The following is a 20,547-nucleotide window of genomic DNA, read 5'->3' as shown; positions in this document are numbered from 1 at the left end:
CTCTTTTTATACGACGAGGCGTGCCTCACGTCCCAGTTGACACCAGCCGACTGTGTACATTATCGGCGGAATTCGTGGCCGCAAACGTCAGGCCCGGAAATCGCTCGCTGCATGTACTCGTCGGATACGTACGTCCCGATGGTACGCCGTTGCCAACAAAGAACATTGTAGAGTGGTGTAAAGGCATTGAGGGAGACTTATTACTCTGCGGCGACTTCAATGCACACTGCGACGCATGGGGAAATCAGAAACCAACAAGCGGGGAGACGACCTCAATGAAATGATAGAAGATCTCGGACTGGATGTCGTGAACAACGGTGCGCCTACCTTCTTCAGGCCCCCTCGAATGTACAGTGTCCTCGACGTCACAGCCCACACACCATCGCTGGAGCTGACTTGGGAAACGGCACCAGATACCAGAGGAAGCGACCACTTCCCCATTCATATCACGATAAAGGGGTACCAGACGGCCCGAAAGGTGACGTGATCGTGCATGAACTGGGACGTTTTCCGTGCATCCTTGGACCTCACCCAAACAGACATCCCAGAAGCCATCGTTCACGCGCTGCAGGCGGCAACGCACACGTGCCGTGTCTCGGAATGGCTCCCCAAACCGGAGCTTAATTTCCTCAATCTCCAAGCGGCACGTACCAGGGCGCAGAGGAAGTACTGCAGGACAAACAGTCCAGCGGATAAGTCCAAGTTCAACAGAATGTCAGCCAAGCTGCGAAGACACGCTAAAGCGCTGGTTAGAAATAGATGGAAGCTCATGTGCAAAGACGTCAACGCACCCACCTCCCTCGCGAAGTTTTGGGCGGTACTGGGGGCAATCACCGGGAAACTTCGGACAAGACACGCTTTGCAAGTTCTAGCGCTTGCGGCTAACGTAACACTCGTGGATGCAGCAGAGAGACTAGGCGCAGTGTACGCTCCCGCAGAAGCAACGGAACGACCGCTGGCACCCGATGCTGCGCCTGGGCCCCCAGGTGCCTCCTTTACTGCTTCGGAACTCCAAAGAGCCCTCCGGAAATGTCGTAAGAATAGTGCAGCTGGGCCCGACGGGATCCCTTACCAGGCGCTTACGAACTTAACGGACGATGCACTCGAGGCCCTCCTCACCTGGTTCAACTCCATATGGGACTCTGGCGTCGTCCCAGATGAATGGAAAGTAGCAACGGTTGTTCCGCTACTGAAGCCAGGGAAGCCCCCAGACAAATCTGAGTCTTACCGCCTGATCTCGCTGACCTCGTGCATAAGTAAGCTGTTCGAAAGACTTGTGCAGGGGCGCCTTCGGTGGTACCTGGAAGAACCCATGTGTCTCCCGGTGTGCATGACTGGCTTTAGGAGAGGGCTGGCAGCACAAGACAGCATCCTGGACCTCACGAGCGACCTTGAGGGAAACAAGAACAGGCGGAGAAACACGGTGGCAGTCTTCCTCGACGTGGAACGAGCCTACGACGGCGTGCCGCCATCCACTATACTCCGGAGATTGACTGAGATTGGACTGACCGGAAAAATCCGTCTTCCTGGCCAATTTTCTTGCCGGACGCAGGATCCAGATTCGAGCTGAGGGCGCGGCATCTTCGTCAAGACTGCTTCACAGAGGGCTGCCTCAGGGAAGTGTGCTAAGCGGCCAGTCTTGTACACGTTACTAAAAAAAAGTAATCGATTACAATTACTATTACTCTTGGCTAAAAAGTATTCGATTAGATTACTTGATTACTCGACGGCAAAAGTAATTAGACATTACTTAAAGAAGTAATCGTTACTTTTCCGATTACTTTATTGTGTGAAGACACATCTTTAGCGCCCATAACAATGAACTACTTCCAACCTATATTTCACATTTGCACAAGTATTGAAGAAGAAAAACTGGCTCCCTCTTCGTGGTCGTTGCACGGACGCAAGCGTAGAATTCGTTTGAAGACGTTTAATGATTTGGGCGTTCGCCAGTGTGTGTGTGTGTGGGGGGGGGGGGGGGGGGGAGCGGAGGGGGTTCTAGATCTTGTTAAGCTTGAGCAAGGGTTGTCGCTCAAAGTTTACGTCGCTCATTTTATTATTCACACGTGGATGAGCTCGCATGTTATACAAACGAGCAGCAGCTGCAGGATTTAAAACGGATCATGTGTAGTGACCATTAGCGGAAGAGATCGCCCCGACCACTTCTCAACTCGAAACATTGCTTGTCACTAAGACCACGTAGGGGAAATGGGGAAATATTTCAACTGCCTTTGTTATATTTTGCATCCGCTTTAGGCAATCTTCGGTTCTGGTTCTCCTGCGGGCTGCGAGTAGGTACCCTAAGCAGGATATTTTTTTTTTTATTTCTCTGTGTGTGTGCGTGAGGGTGCTGGTTTGAACGAAGGACTCACAAAGCTACATTCTGCTTCCTCAAACTTCGCCCTGAATGGCCTTTGTCACGCACTGTGGCTTCCCTGGGGCTTCTTACTCCCAGTCCCAGAAACTGTACATAGAAAGAGATTGACCTCGTTTCCTACAGCTCCGCAAAAATCTTTCTTCCGTTCGAAAAAAAAAGCAAATTTTATTTTTGTCACTTCATAAAAAAAAAAAGGCGTGTGCCCGGGGGGGGGGGGGGCCGGGGGGGGAATCCCGTGGACAAATTGTAACGGTTACAAGTAATTTTATTACTTCAAAAAGTAATCAGATTACTCTTCTGATTACTGCCTAATAAAAGTAATCAACTGATTACAAAATTACTCCAAAAAGTAATCGATTACAAGTAATTTGATTACTTGTAATGGGTACGGTACAAGTCTGGCTAAGCCCGATTCTCTTCAACATGGTTATGGCACCACTACCGCTCTTTCTTCCTTCGACCCATCTCCCGGTTCAGGTGTCGATTTACGCAGACGACATCTGCTTCTTGGTTACGCGCATCTACACCACGCAGATCCACCGCAGCATACAAAGCGCCGTTCAAGCGGTAGACACCTTCCTGACCAAATCGGGGCTATCCCTCTCCCAGGATAAGACAGTCTGGATGCCAATGCGCGGAAATGGTCGACGTTTGCGCCCCCCTGACATCAAGCTGGCAGGAAAACCCCTCACCTGTATTAGCAAACAACGCTTCTTAGGAATTGTCACCGCAAGTCGGCTACGCTGGGCACAAGCAGTGAAAGCGACAACCGCCGTATGCAGGCCGGCCATGAACGCTGTCTGCCACATGACGGGTACCACATGGGGTTGCACAGAACGGACCATCACTAGCGCCCAGTCCGCGCTGGTGACGTCTAGAATCGTTTACCGGCTTCCTTACATGTTCCCGTCCCAGACGGATATGGAGAGGCTGGAGCAAAGGCACAGACACGGTCTGTATACGTACAGCACTGGGAATTCCCAACGCGGTCAAGACTGCTGCGGTATTCCAGGAGGCGGTCGTAGAGCCGCTTACAGTCCAGGCCAGAGCCAGAAGACTCTCCCAGTTAGCCCGGCTATCTACGACTCTCCCAGGCAGGTGGTTCCTGCAGCGAATCCAAGCTCAGACCAAAGGGTCATGGCACGATACGGTAGAAGATTGCCTTAACTGAGCCGGCCCGCTACCGACGATGACGAGCGAAGCAAGGATAGCGCCCTAGGAAGTTGCCAAGGGATCCAGCGAGCTACCAATCAAGCGCCTGCGAGCCAAAAAAGGTGGACCGATCAACGCTCTCAGAGAAGCTGTGGAAAAACACATCGAAGGACGCTACGGTGGTTCGCTGCAGATATACACGGACGGCTCTGTAAACAAGGCTAGAACATCCAGCACGGCAGCTTTCTACATCCCAGAGTTAGCCCTGGAATGGTGCGGCAGGCTACAGACGCCTACATCCTCCACGACGGCCGAGCTAGTGGCTATTGACAAGGCTCTCCAAGCGGCTGCGCAGCTGTCACCTCACCAAATGGTGCTCCTCACCGACTCAAGGTGTGCCCTCCAGAAACTGGCCAATGCAGAGTGCGCAGATCCCGCGACCACTGCAGCGAGGCGAACTCTATCGTTCCTGTTAACCCACGGATCTACGGTATGTTTCCAGTGGCTCCCAGGACACACTGGCATTACGGGCAACGAACGGGGTGACAGTCTGGCCGATGAAGCTCACCTAGCGCCTAGCACTGTCCCCACACCACCACACCCACAACAGGCGGCACTCAACGTCCACTGGCACCTTCAAGACAGCAAGCCAAAACCGGCGCTACTAAGAGGTGCGCTGTCCGGCCTATCTCAGGCGGCGCAGACTCTTGTGCGACGCCTGCGCACAAACACGGCCTACACGAATGCTTTCCTTACAAAGATAGGTAAGGGGCAGCAGCTGCTTTGCTTCCATTGTAACTCCGCAGAGACGGTGGAACACATTCTGCGTGTCTGCCCAGCATATGAAGCTCAACGACCAGCACTGCGCCAAAGACTTTGCAAGAGCGACCTCACCACAAATGACGTCCTTGCACCCGGCGGTTCCGGACGAAAGTGCCAAAACACCCTCAAAGCCATGTTGGCATTTGCACGAGACACAAAAACCATAACCCGACTGTAATTTTTTTTTACGTCACCTGCCCATGCCAGCTACCCCGTGCTAGGCTAACCTACGTGACGGTTAACGACGAACACACACACACTGGTACTTCAGTGGGCATTTGCAAGCGGCAGGAATGCAGACTCGTCAAACCCTCTTGTATTTCCTCGTGAAGGTTAGTCCCATCCCTTCATTGCATTGTAAGCGCACGAACAATGCTAACCTGCTGCTTTTGCCATGCCCAAATGTTCTTCTTGGTACTATTTGTGATTGCCTTTATGTTGTGAAACTATTGCTTTTGGGGGGTGATATCGAACAGAATCCAGGCCCACCTAAGGAGGACCCCAGCAAAAGCTTTAACGATTTAGTGTCGATGCTGAGGGCACTGCGTTGCAAAATAGACACAAACCACGCTGAGGTCTTGTCTCAAATAAATGAAGTGAAAGAAATTCAGCTGAATCTTGAGAGACAAATGACTAGCATAAACGATCGGCTTGCTGTCGTAGAAGAAAAAAATAGCTGACTCGGACAACTCCGCGGACCTTTATGTGGCTTGCGTGGTGTCTGACGCCGCTCGGAACGAAACAGTCGCTCTTAGTCGTCGTTTAGATGATTATGAAGACAGGTTTCGGCGTGAAAACTTAATTTTCCACGGCTTTCCTGACAAACAATCAGAATTGTGGGCAGAGTCAGAAAACCAAATAATTGAAGTGGTTTCGTCTGCTCTGAAATTGCAACTATCTGATTTAGCGATCTCTCGCGCTCATAGGTTGGGCAAGTTCTTTCCCAATAAATGCCGTCCGGTAATTGCAAAGTTTTCAAATTCAAAGGAGAGGGATTCTATTTTGGCAGCCAGGGCAAAGTTGAAGCCGCTTGGTTTTAGTGTTGGTGAGGACTTCTACATTTCCACTCGAACCTCGCGCAAGAAACTGCTCGAATATGGGAAAGCTAGTAATCAGCAGTTTTTCATTCGCTACAATAAGTTGTACATCAACAGAAAATGTCCCTCATCAGACAGTGTCTGTGAATTATACGCCAACAAGGGATCACCTGCTCACGCAAGTCAAAATTCGAGTAATGTCGCAGACAATGAAGTACCATTATCGTAACTATTACGTAACACCGTAATTCCAGTTAGTGAACTTTCTTTCCGTTTTTCAAATATCCACAGTGTCGTTAACAAACAATAGGAACTGTCAGCATTAATCGACACGTGTAGCGCCGATGTAATAAGACTAACTGAAACGTGGTTGTCTGCCAAAATTGATAACAAAGCAGTTTTTGAGTGTGAGAAGACTTTTAATATTTATCAGTCTGATCGCGTCAATTGATTGGGAGGAGGTGTATTAATAGCCGTCGCAGAAAATCTGCATCCTTATCATATCTCTCATGCATCATGCTTGGAAATGGTATGCGTGTGTGTACGCATTAATCACCGTGATATGATCTTTTGTGCCTGCTATCGGCCACCAAACGCTTCCTTGACTTTCTGTGCACAACTTCATGACGTTTTAAACAACCTTGTTGTCAGATTTCCGCACTCGCCAGTTTTTTATTAGGTGATTTTAGCTTTCCGAAAATATTATGGTCCGGTATGTGCCCTGTTTCGTCAGACCTTTCCTGTGAAACATCTGAGTTCATGAATTTGTGCACATATTTTAATTTCTCTCAGTTAATAACTCAACCTACCAGGGTCACCGCGTCAAGTTCGAACATATTGGATCTCATCCTCAAAACTACTCCTGACCTCGTTCATTCTCTAAGATTTTACCAGGCCTGAGTGACCACTGCTTTGTTCACTTCACACTTGAAGGCAATTCTCGTCGCCTTAAGAGTATGCCTAAACGTATACGCGATTACAGCAAAGCTAACTACCCTGCCATCAATGATGAATTGGCACAATTTCCGGACGAATATATGCAAAAGTTTTCTAATCGCATTATAGAATCTACTTGGTCTATTTTTAAAGTCAAAGTAAATTATCTTGTAAATAAATACCTACCCTACGAATTATCCCGTACAAAAACCGGTCTTCTTGGTTTACTGTTTCTTTAAAGCACCTGCGAAATAAAAAGAAACGACTGTTCCGCAAAGCAAAGCTGTTCAATAAACCTGACTTGTGGTGTGCGGATCAGAATGTTGCAACCCTCTTTAAGAATGAAGGGGAAAAAGCCAAAAATGTAATTTTTAATCATACCCTACCATCCTTATTGACAATTGACACGAAGAAATGTTGGAATATATTTTGTGGACAGAAAGAGAGTGAGATACCGCTAGTCGACGATAATGGAGTCTCGGTTCCAAGGTCGGAATATTCATCTTTACTAAATTCTCAGTTTCTCAGTTTTCTCAGTTTTTTATGCCACTGCCTTTTGTTTCTTGCCCTGAATATGATCTTGCAGTCTTTCTACTTATGCATCCTGTTATAATTGATTGCATTGGTGTGCTTAGCATAAAAACGAAATTAAAGTTTCTTCTGCATCTGGAACTGACGGGATTAATTCTAAATTTCTAAGGAACGTTGAAATGCTCTTTTCTGTAATACCATCTAAACTTTTCTCGCAGTCCCTAGATCTTTGTTTGTTGCCCAGCGATTGGAAGCTGTGTAAGGTGGTAACTTTTTTTTTAAATCAGGCGATGCTCACTCTCCACTTAATTACAGGCCTATGTCTTTAACTAGTGTCCCATGTAAAATGTTGGAGCATACCATCTATTCTAACCCAGTTAACTTTCTTGAATCCAACTCATTTTTCACATATCGTCAGCATGGTTTTCGCAAAATCATTCTCATGTGAAACGCAACTGGTTTCTTTAACGATGTTTTTTCTGCGCTAGACAATAATCTTTCAATCGACTGCATATTTCTTGATTTTTCAAAAGCCTTTGATTTAGTCCCTCACCAACTGCTCCGCTTAAAATTAAAAAAAACAACAAAAACAACTAAACATTGACTAACATTCTTGCATGGATCGAAAATTTTCACTCTAACAGAACCCAGTTTGTATCTGCAAACGACTCAGACTCTCTTCCCTGCCCTGTTAGTTCGGGTGTGCCACAAGGTTCCGTCCTCGGCCCCCTTCTTTTCCTCATATACATAAATGACCTCGTTAATAATGTCCAGTCATCCATAAGGCTGTTTGCGGATGATTGTGTCATTTATTGTGTAATCTATTCTGATACTGATACGTCTTTCCTTCAGACTGACCTTAATTCCATTACTAAATGGTGTGACGTCTGGAAAATGCGCCTTAATGCCAGTAAATGTAATGAGAATTTCACGGAAAGCTGCCTGTACTAACATTCCTCAATACAACATTAGTTCTGTTCTTGAACAGGTGACATCGTACAAGTACATAGGTGTCCATATAACATCTGACCTCTCCGGGCAAACTCACATTAATTTTATTGCCAACAACGCTAATCGCATGCTAGGTTACTTACGCCGCAACTTCTCAAGGGCTCCTTCATCATCAAAACTACTACTGTACAAGATCCTCGTTAGATCCAAGTTTGAGTATGCGAGTTCAGTGTGGAACCCAGGCCATAAATTTCTAATTAATCAAATTGAATCCGTACGAAATCGTGGCGCGCGTTTTATTTTTTGTCTAATTTCTCACGTTTTTTCATTGTATCATCCACGAAACTAACTTTACATCTTTCGAATTTTTTCATTGAGTAGAAAATTATGCCGTTTGTCTTATTTCACAAAATTTATCATTACAACCAGCATCTAGGAGAAGAGCTTTTTTCTGAACCATCGTATGTATCCCTTCCAAATGATCATCACCATAGAGTCAACAATCCTTTCAGTCGCACGAAGCTCTTTTTTTATACTTTTATCCCAAGAACTACTAATGACTGGAACCACCTGCCCACATCCATCGCCAGAATCACAGACGCTCCTGCATTGAAGTCTGCCATTGAAAACTATTATGTTAACTAATATATGTTGAATTCCATTTTTTTTTACTTTTGTTTTCCCCCACTCCCTTCTGTAATGCCATTTGGCTTTGAAGGTATTGAAATAAATAAATAAATAAAAACTTTATCAGCGTCTCGACGACTACAGCGTCAACATGAACCAAGGTAAATTTGAACTGAGAGCAACTCGTCTACATTACCTGGGACAGGAAGTTAACTAGCACGACATGCGACCATTTAAAAAGAAGGTGAACGCTATCTTTAACTTCTCAATACCGCGAGCCATTTGTCAGCTGCGCGAATTTCTCGGACTTCTGAATTCAACCGAAGATTTGTTTCCCAATGCGGTTCAAATGTGTCACTCCCAACAACGCTACTAAGGGGAAGCAGACCAACCTCAACTACTGTGCAGCGGCGTTCGACTATAGAGAAAGCTTTCGGCCGATTAAAATGTGAACTAGCAAACGCTACACTTCTTTCACACCCTCAACACGACACAACGAACGTCATGGTCGACGCCTCTGAAGTCGCTGTAGACGCAGTACTGCACACCGTTGATAGATTATGTCTGTAAGCCTATTACCTTCTTTTCAAGACAATTACCAAAAGGTCGTAGGCTAATAGCAATCTACACTGCAATATATTTTTAAACTTTTCTACAAGGTACGCAGTTCTTTGAACTCAGGGATCAGAAGCGTCTCATGTACGCCTTGAAGAGTTTCAAAGACACATGTTCACCTCGCGAAAGAAGACATTTCGCATACATCGTGAAATTCCCCAACTGACATTTGACACATCAAAGGAGTTGGTAACTCTGTAGCCAATGCCTTATCCCGGTACATTCTCGTTTTCTGAGGGTTTAGCTTACGTCCTCTAGTCGACTTAGATATCATCAGCACCGCGCAAGGAGAACTCAAAGAGCTTCAACAGATTGCCCGTTTCATGCTCCACTCATTTACGAGGATATTACCTGACCGAGATCCACCAAGACAATTGTCTCTGACACTTCAACAGCACACGAAGACCCTTCATACCCGCTGACTTTCATAGGTAAGTCTTTAACTCCATGCACGGTGTGTCCCTCCCCAGCATTCGTGCTACACGAAATATTGATAACTGAACGCTTTCTTTGGCCAGGAATCAACACAGATATTCGCAGCTTTACTGGTGCTTACATACGGTGTCATATATCCATGATCCAGTGTCCCACCTTTGCTTATTTTCATTCATTTCCGACCAACACAGAACGTTTCAACCTTTTTCATATCTACATCGTGGGGCACCTCCCGCCATGTGAAGGATACCGTTACGTCCTCACCTACATTGATAGGTTTACCCGCTCGCCAGAGGCACTTCCCATCCATAATATCACAAGGGAAACCGTGGCTCGCACCTTCGTTCAAGTTCCCGTTTCCCGATTCGGCGTTCTATCCCGTCTTACGACAGATCGAGGACGTCAATTTAAGTCCGCGCTCTTCCATCAATTATTATAAGTCCTAGGAACCACCCATATTCGAACAACAGCCTATCACCTTATGGCCAACGGTTTTGTTGAACGCTTTCACCGTTCACTTAAAGCAGCCCTTATGGCGCAATCAGAAGCAAACAAGTGGCACAAAAATTTGCCCATCGTCCTCCTTGGACTGCCGTGAACAAAACGCTCTCACACAGCCCGTCCGAGCTTGTATATGGTTGAATTCATCGCCACCGGATATATTTCGGCATCTGCGCCCGAGGACCCAGCGCTTGATCCCACGACCTAAAAGTGCCAGTTGCGGGCGACGAAGCAATACCTCTAGAACTTGACACCGCGTACTCAAAATCGAACTCCATTATACGTATCAAAAGACCTCGACAACTGCAGCGACATCTTTCAGGGAAAGGACGGCGTCAAGACATTTTTCCACCAGCAATACTTAGGGCCTCATAAGGTACTCTAGAGAGGAACGAAAACCTTCACCACTGATTTCTACGGGCGTCAAGAAACCGTTTCTGCCAACCACCTGAAATCGGTTCACCTCGAATATCTTTCTAATACAAATGATACTACTGATACTCATACACTCAAGGCTCGAACCACCACAGACTCCTGCGGTTTTCCGGCAGCACGAATTCCTAGAAGAAATAGAATTCAAAATAATAATCTACGTACAGCTTCAACCGACACGATCCCTCCCGACTTGAGCGTGCACGAGCCCAATTCTACGGTGTGACAAAACATTTGAGAGCCAAACCGTCTACCCCTGCCTTACCTCCCGCCCCGACCAGAACCCATCGCAAACAAGCACCTCGGAAAGTGTTTTGTTTTATAACACCTACATAAATATGAAGCAATGAAAATTAAACCTTTTTGCTGTTTGAGGTCTTCAGTGGAAACAGGGGTTAAGGTGAGTACTTCTGGACATGGACAGGTTGTTTGCCCGATTGAGTGGAAGCGGGGACGACAAAAAGTCTGACATTCATGAGATCGTCGGCAGAGCACGCTCGACGATTTTGATAATTAGTCTACATCGCGAAGTCTCTTGAACTCTGTAAATAACGTACACAAGTATGCTGCCCAAAGGCCTTGTTTTCTACATATGTACGAACCTTAGATGCGGAATGTTTCTACTGGGGCAATACATTTTGTTTGGTTTGTTAGCGAGAATAACCAAACTGGCCCCGGTTGAGCATAAATCTCGTAGTCACAATATTGCATACATCGGGATTTATCAATGAAGTTTTACTGCGTCGACTGTACTAGAAAAAACGACATATCCAAAAGGTGCGACTTACATATTAACACTTTCAAGAAAACAGATGTTGTTAGGATGGTGCGAATTTTACACCAGAGAATACGGCATTATAATAGGAGGAGGAGTCAGAAACAAGGTATAAAAAATACAATAAATGAACGCCGACGCCACGCGTACTTTTCTCTATCTCTGGGGTGGGGTATCTTGTCAGAAAAGTTAAGCACAAAAAGTATATTACTTATATTACAAAAAGTAAAGTATATATATATGTATTTTTTTTACTTTCATGAGCCGATTCGCAAACTGCACCTGAAGTACATTCTTAGCCTCGGTCGTTTCGCCCAAGGTCATCGGTGTGCCCGGTTGGCCTTGTTCTCCCAGTGTTATCTTGGTTACACTCCTTTAATGCAGTGGCTCTCAGCCATTGATGTTTCGCGGACCCCTGTGGATCGGAGGAGATGGTGGAGGACCCCATTTGTGGTGAGAGGAGGGGAAAGGCATAGGTTAAAAAATAAGGGTTTAATAAATGGATATAACTAGGGGCTAGTGTGAAGTAGACCTCTCTTATTTACATAAACGAGAAAACTCGCCCGAAAACTTAAACATTTCTTCCCGACCTGGAAAAAGACAACTTTTATTCACGCGCTTGACTGATGAGGCTGGGCTTCGCAGATTTGTAGATATATCTACTGCATTGGTCAAACAGTCTATTAGAGATGCAATCAGCCTGCAGAAATAGGCGCTTGCTCGTCGTGGGTGGGAAGATTTGTCAGAGACCAATATTACTTGCATTGCGAGATTTATATACATACGTCGTTGGGTTAAAGAATAACTAGAACAAAAACGATAACGAATAGGATCTAGCTTGAAACATGCGAAAACTTTTTGAACATGAAAACAAGAGTCGTCACTCTTGAAAAGTTAATGACATACCCTTCCCGAGGGAGGTTCAATTAGACGCTGCATAAAACAAAATACAAATTTGGGTTGGTTAGTGGCTTTTAGCATTGTTTTACGTGCTATATAATAAATATATATATTATATATTAAGGCCAACCCTTTATAAGCGAAACCATAAATTAAAATTACGCTGTTACTATTTAAAACTACTTCTGTTGTTTAAAGCGACAAGTACTCTCAAGGGTCAATACAATGGTTGATGAGGAAATACATCATGGTTCTATGTAAGGCACGTAACGAATTTTTCTATAGTGATTACGAAATTCAAATTTAGTCGCATTCACTCGTATAACCCAGAAACTTGCACATTGCGAGGTAAAACTGGCTTCTGTTTGGGAAATTCACAATTAGTTAGGTAATTCACTTCTAGTTCGGCGACTCCTTATGTAAGAAAGCAGCTTGCCCTTCCTGAAGCCGTAGTAGGTCGAAATGCCATCTAAAGACATGAATAGAAGGAAAAAAACGATCTTAAGTACTTGTAAACGATATACAAAGAAATCCGTATTTCTTCCTCCACATACTAGTGCGAGACGTGACAGCGATGGTCGCAGAAACATACAATTCTCTTTATATCTACTTTTTTTTTTACTCCGTTACGCAAACCACTCTTGTTGTCATTGAAGTACAGAAGAAAGGAAACACTGCCGATATGATTCAACGTTCCTATCAAAGATTAGGTCGAGGCAAATACCGCTCAGCTGTCGCATTAGCAATCCCTAAGCGAAAAATAGCTTAACTCTACAATATTTATGATCACTTTATTACTGTATTTTATGGCGTTTCTTTTTTTTTTTTTTTGTAAATTTATTTGGCCGATCCGAGTGTACTACAGATATACTTGTACGGTAGTCTTCCGCGTATTTTTGAAAATACGTCTTTCACACTACAAAACTCAAGGTTAGCACCATTTGAATATTGTCACGGGTGGTTACCAATAAACAAGCAATAAACAGGAAGAAATAAACGTTTAATGAGGCGGCCTTGTGCCAAAAATAAAAGGGTACAAAAGATGATAACACAGCGTCGCGGGCGTCGAAGTCGGCGTAGCAGCAGAGTCGAACGCTGGGGCGAAACTGACTGCGGCTTGCCACGCGGAGCCCCTTTTGTACACGCGTGGACTTCTCGAACAATCGACCGTGGAAGGTTCGCGCATCGAACATTCTAACCTCGAACATTGAACAGAGTTCTCTAATTTCCGAGAAGAGTAAATTGCAACAATAAAAAAAAGATGTGTCGCGACCGGGAATCGAACCCTGGCCTCCCGCGTAGAATGCAAGCGCGACAACCGTTAGGCAACGGGCGCACCGCCTACTTGGTCAGCTGCGCTCGCGGCAATATAACTAGGGTGTGTACTTTCCGGTGTTTATTTGTGAGAAAAATCGGCGGATGTTTTTCGGTGTTTATTTATTTTCAAAACACCGGTGTATTTCGGTGGAACGTCTCACGACGAGGCTAAAATCGGTGATTATCGGTGAAAAAAAGGCGATTGATCAGAAACAGAGAGTTCCAATTTTATTCACATAGTTCATACACTTCTTCTCTAGGAAGCAACTATTTCTCACACTTGGTTATTATAGTCGATGCAAGCATACTTTCATGCTTGCATCTACACGCAAGGAACGTGCTGCCCTCATGGCAGCACGTTCCTTGCGGTTTGCAACCCGCAATTATGAAAACGGCGGTCCTGTACGACACGGACGTTGGCAGTGTCTTCCAGGAACCACAGCAACCTCTGAATACATGGCTTGCACCAACATCACTTGGCCATACACAATGAGGAAAAGGCACGTGAGAGCCTATCCTCCACTGCGTTAATTTTTCCACAAAAGGGTGCCATGGGAGACACAACAGGGGAAAGGCATTGAGAGCTTAGCTTCCACTGCGTTCACTAGACGCTTTTGACCCCCAGAAAGGAGGGCGGACTGACGCCACCTGCAAGCCATGTATAAACACTGGAAGAATGCAGGATCCACGAGATAACACGTTTGACGAACCTCTACGGTGAAAGGGTTTCGCTAGGTCGGAAACTAGCAACGACCGGTGTTTTTCGGTTTTAACCAGGGCGAAAATATCAAACCACCGGTGTTTTTCGGTTTTAACCGATTTTATATTTTAGTCACCGACGGATGTTTATCGGTGTTTTTCGGTTAAAACCGGAAAATGCACACCCTAAATATAACCTTACCATAATTCAAGCTATTTAGAAACGTATGAAAGAAGTATAATCAAAAGTGTCTTTACACCACAAGCAAATTGACGATAAGCGAAAATTCAATTAAAAAGTGAAGAACATGTATTAAACAAAAATTAAGATTGCAAACTTATGCAAAACAAATTGCCAGCAGTGGAACAAAAAAACAAGACTTTGTGAATGCGGAAATTAGGAAAAAATTGTTAGTGCCGGCAGTTGGTTTTACAGATTTTCTATTTTAATTAGTGGCCTAATTTGGTTTCTTCGCCAATAAAGCTGCACTGAAGGCATCAATTCTAAAGACCACAGATGTACCTTTAAACCGACCATGGCAGCATGAGAAGTGTAGGTGACGATTTACACATGCAGGTCTACGAAATTCAAGAAAGAATGAGAAGATAGAAAGTCGGGGCTCCAATCTACGCTGTGAACTTGGTTGGCCAGCTGTGATATCACCTGCAACGATTCCGCACTGCACTATAGACTCTTTTCACGGCAAACGCTAAAAGGCGGTTCTCCAGTCCTTGACGTCCCAGAGAACTTCCGGTTTATAAGAATAGTGAACATAGCCTACCCTAACACCGCTGCTAAAATATCGATGAAACGTTTAACCCTCCATTCCCCAGGTGACCGCTAAAATAACGAAGAAGCGCGAGATCCCTTACAATGTTTCGAATATTCTTGTAAACCAACTTGCCTCCTCCATGTCGTTAAATTGTCCAGCAAAGGGCCATCGTTAAATCTCGCACTCTGATGTCCGTGTAGCATTTATGCTTTTTAGCTCCGGTGACGTAAGCAAGTTTGGCTTGGGGCGCAGGTCGCATTTCATGTTTGTAAACAGCAAAAGGGCCTATACCAAATAAATGGCGAAAGAAAAGCAAATGCACTGTACCAAAACATTTTATATCTTAAAGGCTAGTGACGTAACTCCCCACGTCGTAAGCTGCCGTCACCACGGCAGCTTGCGCAACACCCGGGAAACGTATGGGGAGAGCGCAACTTGCTGCGCATTGTTATAAGAAGCACCTTATCATCAATCATGTGGTTCGGATGCTTGTTTTGTGCCTGTTCTCTATTGAAACGAATGGTGCGCTGTATGTTGTGACATGCACCTTTCGCTTGAAACGCTGAAGGTTTTACTGCGAAGCTGTATATGACTTGCAGGTGGAATTTTTTCTTGTCCGTCGAAAGAAAACCCCTGCGCGCGCCATATCACTGTTCTCGCACGACTTATCATTTATCACATTGCTTTGACGCTTGTTTCAGTAAGGAAACCATAAAATAAGTATCAAAACCACGTGATAGATTATAAGGCGCGATGTCAAGCACGTAGCGCTCCTCGCTTGCTTTCTCGGTAAAGTTTGCGGTTGAATAAGGTGCCGGTGGCAACGGCAGCGTACGAAGTCTGTCATATATATAAAAAAAAAGTTTTGTTACAGTGTATCTACTTTTATTTCGGCAATCATTCGGCGTAAACCCTTTTGCTGTTTACAAACATGAGCGGCCGCTTGCGCCCCAAGCGAGTTCCGGCCGCACCATCTTTGCAACCCTGTTGAGCTTGCTTATGTCAGCAGTGCTAGAAAGCAGAAATGCTACACCGACAATCAAGTATAACATTTAACGAGGGCCTTCGGTTGTACAATTTAACATCTTGGAGGAGGCGTGTTGGTTAACAAGAATACTCAATACATTTAACTTATCTTGCACTCCTGCCTTCTTTTGGCGTTCACCTAGAGAATTGATGATGAAAGGTTTCATCTATGTTTGAAGCAGCTGTGAAAAGGTGGCCTTGGTTCATTCTTTTTATAAACAGGAAGATCTATGGCACGTCCAAGACTGGAGCACCACCTGGTGACGTTTGCCATAAAAGGGATATATAGTGCAGCGGGGAACTGCTGCAGGTGGTTCCAAAGCTTCGCTGTTTGACCACTTTCACACCGTGGATTGGAGCCTTAATTTTCGTGTCCGCGATGATGACAACACGAAGAAATTCCAGAGATCAGACAGGCGAGTCATATACAGATTCGCTGCAAAACAATCTTTCTTTCTTTCATGGCCAGTTGGTCGTCCTCCTCACTGCGCCTCCGCTGGCAGTGAGGAGGACGACCAACTGGCCATGCTCGTACACGGTGACCCCGCACTCCTGCTGTCCAGCGCGGAGTCGTTCGCGGACGCGAAGCTCCTGGTGGCCTGCGCAGCCAAAGCCAAGCATCCTGACGAGAGGTAAGAACGCGGCGGGAGACTGCCTCGATGGCCTCGCTGGCTCCAATGCCTCAGGGCAAGCGCTGACCCGGAGTGCGGGGGCAGTGGAGAATGGGCGGATAACAGCCAGCAGACCCTCGAGTAAGTGGATCACACCGACGACCGCGCGGAGCTAATGGTGGCGTTCAGCAGACTGTTGGCATTTCCTCCATCTCTGCAAATCATCCGTCCGCCTGAAACAGCTTACAAGCCGGATACCAAACCCGATATTCTGCTAGGCTTTCCTCCTCTCACGTCTTTGAACAAGGGGCGAGGGAAGCGAAGGATAGAAAAAGGGGACAAAAAAAAAAAAAAAAAAAAGTCGTGCATGAATCTGCGCGCGCCGTCCGGATTTGGGGGTGGGCCGGAAGGGGGGGGGGGGGGGCTTATAGTGGGAGCTCGTGAAGGGAGATAAGCCAGCAAAAAAAAAGGGTGCCCCCTCGAAGGACGCGTCACACCCTGCACCGGAGGATTAGCGAGGAAACGCTTTAGGACCAGGAAACGAGAACCGCGTTTGTTTCTCACACTGCACGACATCTTCGCCTGGAGAATCCACTCTACCATCGACAATCACCAGGGAAAGTGAGTGGCAAAACATATTTTTCCTGTTGCGAGCTAGATAAATCTATATATATATCCCCGCTAGTTTTAGAATTTTCAGACGCCATCAATTGGATATATATATATATATATATATATATATATATATATATATATATACATATATCCAATTGATGGCGTCTGAAAATTCTTAAACTAGCGGGGAGCGCGCCCCCTAAACGCGCAAAGAATAGAAAAATGCGAAAAAAAAAAAACAGGCTACATTGTATTATTTTGTATACATCACTGTCTGTTTTCAATTTGAAAAACAAGTATTTGTTCCGCGGGAACGGCTGTTACATGTCCTCAGTCTTCACCTATAAAATACGAACTACCGTATGAATTCTCGTGAACACTGTTTCTTTCTTCTCTTTGTAGGACGAACAACATCAGGAGATCATCAACACGGTTGCATCGTTTGTGCAATGTGTAGTGATTTCTTTTGCGATCCTTGTATAGTGTGTCAAGGCCACGTAAAGATCGGCGCCGGCCAGAAGGCATCACCGAAGAATCGGTGGCTACGGAAAATGTACTACAAAATGTTCTGGGCATATCTTACCAATCTTGGAGTATGGCGGGACTCCAGATATTTATCAAGACAGAGGAATGCTGGGCATGGGTGTCTACACAAAACGCGAATTGATGCCGGCATACGTTGTTGATCACGTCCGGGCATTGTAACCAAACCCTGTTGGTGTGTCCTACATGGGGCACACTTGGGAATAAACACCGAGCTGTCGGCTCTTCATGTATGTTGTTATTTGTTTTTTTATAAAGACATTCTCGAAAACCATTATCTCCTGCACATACTGCATCAAGCCATTTGGATATATGCAGACCCGTGAGCTTATCTGTACTGCCATCCGCGTGGCAGAAAACAAGTATCACCTGTAATGGCGGGAAAACATATGTTCGTACATGAGGTAACTAAATTTAATTTATTTTCATGCAGGACATCCTTACTGATGTATTACATTAACGAGGGTTTATACAATGTAAATTCAATGCAACTTATAACACAGGAAAAAAAATCACACTGACTAATTCAAAACAGGCATAAACAAATATTTGGCCGCAAGCATGGACAAATTCCAATATCATTGACAATTCCAAACCAGCTCCTCACATTTTATTTTGAAGAATTCCGCGTCGGGTGTTCAGTTACCAGTCTGGGAGTGGCGATAAGGCTAGCTTGGCGCGCCATTATTCGAATTTACATTATTTGTACATGGTTGTGTGAGACACTTGCCACCATATCTTCGATTTTTCAGCCTTCCGAGGGGCATGGCAGGAGCTTTGGGGCTGGAATAATAAAAAGAAACACATGAAATTATGCACACGTACGCGACGTTCTAGTAATTTGTAAAATTTCAATATGTAGCTCAAATAGAAGTACATTTTATAATACATTTTTAAAATGTGGCACGAGCTCTATTTTCGAGGACGTTTTCGCGGACGTAATTGCGTCCACATTATTATGAGCTGCTAGACGGGGATGCGCCGTAATGACAACCGCATGCCATTTCAGCCCTAAGATTTAGGTTGTCGACTACTAAGAGACAACCGCCGGCGACCGTACCTGGAATTCACTAATCGTCTTCGGAGCTGGACTGGTCAGTCACTTGGCTCGTCTCGTTCACGGCTGCAGTATCCAGCACCAGACGCCGGATATCTTGAACGAAACTAATTTAACAATAAACAGATATTAAGAAAGTGTATATCCAGACATAGCATGACTTTCATCGATTCGTTAATTTTTTTTTTAAATGAGCAATACGTGGAAATTTTTCTTATTTTGAGATTTGTTATTTTATTTTTGTTGGAAGGGAATGAAACACTGAGGGACACAAAGACGATATGGAACCGAGCAGTATTTAGATCAGAAGCTGCCCAATTTGAAAAATGGACAATGTCATTGAATGATGTTATCATGTGCACAAAGGAGGCCAGCACCAGATGTTTAGACCAGGCAGTGACGACATCGCATTAATGTATTTTGCGTGCAAAAACAGTATAGTTTTGCACGCGCGTCGTTCGCATTTTGCTTATTTTTTCCACAGTCAGCAAGCACATGCGCGACGTATGTGGGAGTGCCATTCACTCCCAGCATTCTTTTTGGCACTTTAGTTACAATGTCAATGATACATTTTGGACTTGCGTTATTATACAGTGATGCACGTGTTGTGAAGAATTGGTCCTTTGAAAAATTATGAAAGCACCAGGAGCAATCCTGGACATAGGGCACTCACACTGCGTCACGTATGGGCGTCTGCAGCAGTACATCTTCGGATCTAAACACAAACTAGCTTCGTGGTTTTAGTCAGTATTTACTCCAAATCTTTCATAAAGGAAAGGCCAGCCTACTCCTTGGTGCTTGGGAATTACGCGAATGGTCTATTGTCGCCCACAAGTCGCAGGCATGGTAACAACGGTAGATTTAAATAAGATGGCAGTAAGAGAATGATTCAATTACCTGTACGTCTTCTTAGTGTAATTCTTTTTCCCGCCTTGCCGATCGGGGTGACGAGAGTCTTCGATGAAGTAAGTCGACGTGTGGTGCCGACCGACATGCTCGTTCCAGTCCAGCACTGCAAGACTGCCTGAGGTTGTACGTGTCATCCAGATAGTGCACCCTCTTGTCCAAATAAATCAGCATGCTGTTGTTGAATGACTCAACATGGTAGGTATCCTTTGCTTCGACATAATCTTCAGCATTTCTGAATATCGTGGTCGATCTCACGAAAGAGAATAACAGCTCCTCCGCAAACGGATCTTGAATTAGCAGCGCGGTGGGTACATACCCTTTCATGTTGCAGGGGGAGTCCTCATCGCACTGTTCATGTCGTCCACAAAAATGATGGACTCAGTTCATCAGCGTGTTCCGCAACTTGGTAGCGCTGCCATCGCAGGTTGCCATTGCGAAGTAGGCGTGGTTGCGTACCAGCTTGCATTTGTCCGATAACTCGGCATGCCACGTCTTCCCTTCATTTTTTTTTCGTGCCGAACGCTATCATTTTCATTCCTTTTAGGGTTGCCTTGGCGGCGTGCCATCTATCATTGGAGTTGGTTATCCCGTTTTTTTCTCATATAATTTTGTTGACGGTGGTGTTACGATCGTGAGCATGGTCCCCAACGGATATGTTCCTGTTGGAGAAATATTCGTACAGCCGTTTTGTGCCAACCGCTTCGTGTTTCTGGGACGACGGCTCTTCTTTTTTTTGTGACATAAACGATTCCTACCACTTTGTGACTTTTTTGTCCCAAAGCAACAACGTCGGTGTGGTAGGAATTTTTTCTGCAGGCGTGCCTGGCGTCTGTTTCGATGTTCATGGACGTCACTGATTCATCCCGCTGTTCTGTTGACCGAGCTTCAGCTTGCTGAGCTTCTGCC

At 45.2% G+C, this 20,547-nt stretch overlaps 1 pseudogene; it reads right to left on the bottom strand.

The window, feature by feature from the left end:
• Positions 1 to 18,745: 18,745 nt before the first annotated feature.
• LOC120845985 lies at positions 18,746 to 20,073 on the bottom strand (annotated as a pseudogene).
• Between the last annotated feature and the right edge of the window lie 474 nt (positions 20,074 to 20,547).

The sequence above is a fragment of the Ixodes scapularis genome, unplaced genomic scaffold (assembly GCF_016920785.2).
Source record: "Ixodes scapularis isolate PalLabHiFi unplaced genomic scaffold, ASM1692078v2 PGA_scaffold1__304_contigs__length_218370807, whole genome shotgun sequence".
Classification (NCBI taxonomy): domain Eukaryota; kingdom Metazoa; phylum Arthropoda; class Arachnida; order Ixodida; family Ixodidae; genus Ixodes; species Ixodes scapularis.
Note: the sequence above shows the minus strand (reverse complement) of the source record. Positions and strands in the feature narration are given on the sequence as shown.